The sequence below is a fragment of the Podarcis erhardii genome (genome assembly GCF_964252035.2).
Source record: "Podarcis erhardii genome assembly, chromosome: 18".
NCBI classification, from domain to species: domain Eukaryota; kingdom Metazoa; phylum Chordata; class Lepidosauria; order Squamata; family Lacertidae; genus Podarcis; species Podarcis erhardii.
Genome location: NC_138516.1, coordinates 6,691,902 through 6,699,618, shown reverse-complemented (window position 1 = coordinate 6,699,618; position 7,717 = coordinate 6,691,902). Strand labels below are relative to the sequence as shown.

The following is a 7,717-nucleotide window of genomic DNA, read 5'->3' as shown; positions in this document are numbered from 1 at the left end:
CTCCTGCCAACCTAGCAGTTTGAAAGCACGTCAAAGTGCAAGTAGATAAATAGGTACCGCTCCGGTGGGAAGGTAAACGGTATTTCCGTGCGCTGCTCTGGTTTCGCCAGAAGCGACTTTGTCATGCTGGCCACATGACCCAGAAGCTGTACGCTAGCCCCCTCGGCCAGTAAAGCGAGATGAGCACCACAACCCCAGAGTCGGCCACGACTGGACCTTATGGTCAGGTGTCCCTTTACCTTTTACCTTTTGTATAGTTTTATTATGTTTTTATATATGTTGGAAGCCGCCGAGAGTGGTTGGGGGAACCCAGTCAGATGGGGAGGGTATAAACAAAAAATATATATTATTATGAAGTAGGACGTTCCTATTTTCAGAAATATTGGTGTGTATGCTCTCCTGATTGATGGTACACACTGGTGCTGGGGGGTTTCCCCCCTTGGTGGAATGAGTATCAAATAGCAAGACAATCGCGTGTTCTTAAGGAAGTAGCACGGGGGGCTGAGTCACAGCACTCAGCAGGGGATGAGCGCCAGGGAATCTGATACACCTCCCCCCCCCCCGGTGGTACTGACTGACCTTTCATATAATCACACATTTGGAAGAGGGCTTGGAAATGTCGCGGAAAATCTCAGCCATGTGCTAAAGGGAAGTTGTCAGCTGCTAGGGGGGTCAGAAGGACTTGGGAGCAGATGTCGGGGAGGGGCGTCTCAGCAGGAGGAGCAGGTGAGGTGTCCCGTCTGTCCCCCCACTCAAGGAAGAAAACCCCAAACGCAGCAGGACCGGCTTGCCCACATTCTGAAATAAAGCAAGCGATACGAATTGCCATCTATAGGACACCTCCTTAGGGCCATTATGCATGATTCTAAAATTACCCAACTGAACCACTGCTTTGGTTCATCGTCGGGTATCAAGGGAACACACTATGAGCCTTTCCTTCCATGGACATAGCCAGGATTTATGTTTATGGGGTGGTGGGGGCGAGGCACCCACCTGTCTTCACCCTCCGTATGGGCTCCACCTAGCAGATCTGGAATGAAATGTCTCCATGCCACTTGTTTCGAGTTATAGTGGTACCTTCGTTCCTGGACAGCTGCGTTGAGGAACAGATCGGTTCCCGAATGCCACAAACCCAGAAGTAAGCATTCCAGTTTGCAAACGTTTTTCGGAAGCCGAACATCCGTTTTGACTGTTGGCTATTGTTTACAACTGAATTGTTGTATTGTTTTTAACACTCGATTGGGAGCGTCTTGGTTTGCGAACGTCTTGGAAGTCAAACGGACTTCCAGGAAACGGATTGAGTTCTAGAACCAAGTTGCTGAACCCATGGCTGAAAACTATGGCCAGAAAAGCCACCTCGATTGGACTGACATCATCCCTCTTATATCATCTGGGTTACAACACTGCCCTTGAATCCCGGAGGCAAAGGTTTCGGGACATCTCACATAGCGACCTGCGACCTGGATCTTATGTAATTTGTAGCCCGGTCGCAGCTGGAATCCAATACGGGTACGACTTCCAGATATCCTCATACCTTAGGAATTTGTCTGTACCTATCGGTGTTTATTTACTTAAGTCTAATTCCCTCAGAAGTTCTAAATGGCAGACTGAGGGGTGTCCCGTATCACAATAGGTTTTGTTTATGTTCCCAGGACGTTGATGGTATGAAGCATATCCTACTGCATTGTGGGATCAAACCCTGAAGCCTTCCTTTTAGGAATTCTAGGTGCCAAAACCCCAAGAGAGCAGAAAAGACTATTTATGTATGTGACCACAGCTGCACGGATGTGATTGGTCCAGCAATGGAAAGAAGCTAAAGTTTCCACCAGAGAAGAATGGCAGATGAAGGTGATGGACTACGCCAAAATGGCTAAAATGACCGGAAGAGTCAGAAATCAGGAAGACCAAAATTTTAGTAAGGAATGGGGGGAATTTATAAGACAGTTCAAAATCATTAGTAGGATTGGAATAGCACTTGTAGTTTAAGGTTGATTCTGGACATAATGGAAGGGGTAAAGGGTTTGGATGATCATAAAAGATACGAGAGGAAAGGGTTAATAATAGGACCCACAAAGAGGGGGAGGAAAATCCAGCAGATTCCTTGGAATCTTGTTTTTTATGCTTTATGTTTGATATATCTCTGTTAATTTTTTCAGTTGAAAAATCAAATACAGTGGTACCTCTGGTTGCAAACGGGATCCGTTCTGGAGGCCCGTTCGCAACATGATCAGAACGCAACCCGTGTCTGCTCATGCGCGGGTCGCGATTCGCCGCTTCTGCGCATGCGCATGACTTCATTTTGCGCGTCTGCGCATGCGCGAGCGGCAAAACCCAGAAGTAACCCTCTCCAGTACTTCCGGGTTGCCGCGGGATGCAACCTGAAAACGCTCAACCTGAAGCAAACATAACAAGATGTATGACTGTAAATAAATTTAAAAACAAAAAGAACGATGGGAACTTCTGCCCGTTTGGCCCCACCACGAAACCCACCCTGGTGCAGAACTCATGGTTACACCCCAGAACAGATCAATGGTCCACGGGAACATTTCCCAGGGTTCTCGTAACGTGATCTTGAGACGACGTGAAACCGTGTTGTGTAAAGGAGATTTGAGCAGGTGGGAAGACCGGTGGGCGGCCTCCTCGCTTCGAGGGATTAGTCTTCTCTCGCCGGAGAGGGGGGTGAGAAGAGGTTATGCGAGGTCTCCAGGCCTCTGGAACAGCCCCACTGCGAATTCTGCAAAGGGCAGATGGGGGGGAGGGTTTGAACCAACCATTCGCCTTCAGCAGTTTGGCTAGAAGAAATCCCTGAGCCGCTGCCAACTCCCCGGGCCTTTAACCAAAGTTGGGAAAGGAGGTCGGCAGGACAAGGTTCCTGCTATTAATAGAGGCTGAATTTCTCTCTCCCTATAATGTGCAGCCTTGCAGAAGTGGAACAAAAGATGCTCAACAGAGGGCAAGCGGCAGGGGGGTGCGTACTCAGAGATATTAGGTATATTAAAAAGCCAAGAGAACCAGTTTCTCCCTACTTCTCCCCCCTCTCCAAAACACACCAAATATTTGTGTGTTTTTTAATTCTTTGAATAACAACCAAACAGCGTACAATCAACCTACTTGAAATAAAAGTTTTAAAAAATTGTCCAGTAGCACATTATAGACCAACTCAGTTTGTTCTGGTACAAGCTTTCGTGTGCATGCACACTTTTTCAGATGCTTGTTGTTGTTGTTGTTTAGTCGTGTCCGACTCTTCGTGACCCCCTGGACCAGAGCACGCCAGGCACTCCTGTCTTCCACTGCCTCCTGCAGTTTGGTCAAACTCATGCTGGTAGCTTCGAGAACACTGTCCCACCATCTCGTCCTCTGTCGTCCCCTTCTCCTTGTGTCCTCCATCTTTCCCAACATAAGGGTCTTTTCCAGGGAGTCTTCTCTTCTCATGAGGTGGCCAAAGTATTGGAGCCTCAGCTTCAGGATCTGTCCTTCCAGTGAGCACTCAGGGCTGATTTCCTTCAGAATGGAGAGGTTTGATCTTCATATGGTCCAGCTCTCACTTCCATACATCACTACTGGGAAAATACAGTGGTACCTCGGGTTAAGTACTTAATTTGTTCCGGAGGTCTGTTCTTAACCTGAAACTGATCTTAACCTGAAGCACCACTTTAGCTAATGGGACCTCCTGCTGCTGCCGCGCCACCGGAGCCCGATTTCTGTTCTCATCCTGAAGCAAAGTTCTTAACCTGAAGCACTATTTCTGGGTTAGCAGAGTCTGTAACCTGAAGCGTCTGTAACCCGAGGTACCACTGTATATAAATAAATAATTTTTTGTTGTTGTCAAATAATTTTTATTAGTTTTCAATTATATGCCACATTGTATCAATACCGTATTACCCCGCACATTTCTCATTAACATTAAAAAATAACCGAAAAGAAAACATCTTTAACCCCCCTCCCAATTTGCAGACTTCCCTCCACCAAAGCGGCTCCAAGACTTTGGCCACCTCATGAGAAGAGAAGACTCCCTGGAAAAGACCCTGATGTTGGGAAAGATGGAGGGCACAAGGAGAAGGGGACGACAGAGGACGAGGTGGTGGGACGGGGTTCTTGAAGCTACCAGCATGAGTTTGACCAAACTGCGGGAGGCAGTGGAAGACAGGAGTGCCTGGCGTGCTCTGGTCCAGGGGTCACGAAGAGTCGGACACGACGAAACGACTCAACAACAACCACTGTATTTGACTGGAGGGGGGGGGCTGGAATGGATATATACCCAATGCCTGAGCTCAAAATCCACCTATGTCTATAATCGATAAAATGGTGGCCATGTCTGCTTGAGTTTATTAATCACATCTTACTGCCCCGGATTTTTTTGTGTGTGTGTGGCACTGCAATAAAACAATAAAACAATGGCAATAAAACAATGGCAATAAAACAAACAAGCAAACTTTGTTGTGAGTTCCCCCACCTTTTTTTTCCCCAAAAGAAAAGCACCGCAGGTGCAAATAATTGCAATATTCTTGCAAGTCATTGCAAAACCGCACCCACAGAGAGAGCAGATTCAGTGCTGTTTTTTTAAGAAACAAATTACACAGGCGCAGGTTGCATATAGGCGAGTTTTCTTTTCCTTCCCTTTTTTCTCCCAATCCTAATTCCAGTTCTCCAACATTTCCCACATCAGATCGCAGTTCTTAAAAAAAGTCATGAAAATTCATTAGTGGTTTAGTTGGAATTATTCCTGATACATACCATATTTTTTGCACCATAACACTCACTTTTTTCCTCCTAGAAAGTAAGGGGAAATGTCTGTGCGTGTTATGGAGCAAATGCCTACAGATGACGGGGGGGATCTGCTGCAGTCGTGAGCAGAGGATCCATGGTTCCCCTTCCTTCCCTCCTCTGTGGCTCGCTTTGAAACAGCAAAGCAGGAGAAGAGCCGCTGAGTGGGGAGGAGAGAGGGACAGAGAGCCTGCTTGCTTTAAAGGAGCAAAGCGGGAAAGGAGAGGCGCCTTCTCCTCTTATACCCCCCTTCTGCATTATTAGCAGCATCCTTCTCCACCCACCCCACACGTGTTCCTTGTCCCTTGAGTGCTTTTCCTTCCCTCCCCACTTAAAACGTGGTTACAAAGCACAGATCCACATGGACCCTCAGGATTTTTGCACTGGGTCACCCCAAATTCACCATCAGATCACATAGCATGTCCATGGCTACAGCTTGCACCCAAAAAATCATGCACCCACTGTTGCCTGGGGCGGCAGTGGTGCAAAAACGTGGTTACAAAGCATGGATCCACATGGATCCTCAGGATTTTTGCATTGGGCTACCCCAAACTCACCGTCAGATCACATGTCTGTGGCCACAGCATGAACCACAAAAATCATACATCCACTGTTTCATTTAGAATATTTTTTCTTGTTTTCCTCCTCTAAAAACTATGTGTGTGTTATGGTCGGATGCGTGTTATAGAGCGAAAAATACGGTAGCGTATTTTTCCATGTATAACACACCCTCGTGTATAACACAACCCCTATTTTGGGGGACTCAGATTTTTAAAAAGGGGGGGGGAGATGGCCCAGAGTTATTGAGCCAGCCCCCACTCTGAACTACCATGTATAAGACGAGCCCAAATTTTAAACATCCTTTTTAAAGGGAAAAAAAGGTCGTCTTATACACCAAAAACTATGGTACGCTTCTGTGTATTTTTGCCTAACATACTCATTTCTGCAAAGCGGTTTCCTCTAATGTTTGTACAGTGGTACCTCGGGTTACATACGCTTCAGGTTACAGACTCCGCTAACCCAGAAATAGTGCTACAGGTTAAGAACTTTGCTTCAGGATGACACTGGAAGAATGGAGGCGGAAATTGATGGACTTTGCTGAACTAGATAAATTGACAGGGAAAATCAGATACCAGAAAGACCACAAGTTCACTCAGGACTGGAGAAAGTTTACGATTTATCTGGAAAATATTTGTGATGAGAAGACAACGCTAGTTGGATTTAAAGAGGCTTTGTGAATGAGACAGGGTATTGTAAAAGGGGAAAGAGCTGTAAAGATTTATAAACTGGCAATATAATTATAAAGGAAATGCGGAATAAATACAAAAGTATGAGGATTGCGGGGGGAGTGGGGGGAAGTCAAAAATCTGTAACATACGGAATATGATTGTGTTCAAATAATTTGTAAAAGAAAAATTTTCTTTAAAAATTAATTAAAAAAAAAAGAACTTTGCTTCAGGATGAGAACAGAAATCGTGCTCCGGCGGTGCGGCAGCAGCAGGAGGCCCCATTAGCTAAAGTGGTGCTTCAGGTTAAGAACAGTTTCAGGTTAAGAACAGACCCCCGGAATGAATTAAGTACTTAACCCGAGGTACCACTGTACGCTATTGGCACACTTTACCCTAGTATCACGATAGCATTTTTTTTCCTGGGGAACACCACTGCAAAATTCAGCTACATGTGAATTTCTGAGACTGGCTGTGCTTCGGTTCTCGTATTGTTTCGGAAAATGTGGATTAGATAGGTTTGCCTTCAAGTGCAAACTGAGACTTCGTTTCTCCTCCCCATCTGCAGCTGTCAGTCAATGTGGAGAGTCACATGCAATATGATATCACTCCAGGGTGTTGCTGAAATTCAAAGGGCATCAGCGGAGACCTTACGAGGACCGAACGGATGTTGAAATGCTTTAATTAAAATAACAAATCTTTCGACAAAGTACATGCAGTTAAAGCATGAGTCATTGACTTCTGAAACCCTACGACTTACCTTGACATCTCAAGTTTACACACGAAAGAAAGAAAGAAAGAAAGAAAGAAAGAAAGAAAGAAAGAAAGAAAGAAAGAAAGAAATCTCTAGAGTTTGCAAGTGTTGTGTTATTGTGGAGAAGAAGGAGAGTTTGCAAGTGTTGTGTTATTGTGGAGAAGGCTCCACCCAACCCCCACATGCTGCTACTACAGAGGTGAACCGGGTTTGATTCCCCGCTCCTCGACATGCAGCTGCTGGGTGATCTTGGGCTAGTCACACTTCTCTGAAGTCTCTCAGCCCCACTCACCTCACAGAGTGTTTGTTGCCATGCAGCCAGAACCCGATTTCTGTTCTCACCCTGAAGCAAAGTTCTTAACCTGAAGCACTATCTCTGGGTTAGCGGAGTCTGTTACCTGAAGCGTATGTAACCTGAAGCGTATGTAACTCGAGGTACCATTGTAAAGCAGTTGCACATATAAAAACAATTATGGTGGGAATTAAAAATGTGCAAACGATTCAAAACAACAGCACAGGGGGTTGGAATAGATGATGCTCAGGGTCCTTTTCCAACTCTACAATTCTTGCCTTCTCAGCTCTCCCACATTTCTTTATTTTCCCCCCCAATTTTTAAAATTGATTTTCACAAAATTATAAACAAACAAACAAACATAAATCATAACCTTATTAAAATTGCACTTATTAACATTGTTAAGTGACTTCCTCGCTTCCCCTTGGTTGGGTTTCAATGCATATCCTTTTAACGGTTTTCCAAATCAGAGTTCTTATAAACTTAACTTAATCATTTAACATCCTTATATCGCTTCAATTTGAAATTAAACATACAGTGGTACCTCAGGTTAAGTACTTAATTCATTCCAGAGGTCCGTTCTTAACCTGAAACTGTTCTTAAGCTGAAGCACCACTTTAGCTAATGGGGCCTCCTGCTGCCGTCGCACGATTTCTGTTCTCATCCTGAAGCAAAGTTCTT

The 7,717-nt window shown here is 45.2% G+C and overlaps 1 protein-coding gene across 1 annotated transcript in view; it reads left to right on the top strand.

Moving 5' to 3' along the window:
- The first annotated feature begins 382 nt into the window (after positions 1–382).
- Positions 383–7,717, top strand: part of FSD1 (fibronectin type III and SPRY domain containing 1) — a 33,665-nt gene continuing 26,330 nt past the window's right edge. The window contains exon 1 of the mRNA XM_081846277.1: positions 383–1,138. The gene's annotated coding sequence lies outside the window, so the exon portion shown is untranslated. The remainder of the gene's footprint in view (positions 1,139–7,717) is intronic.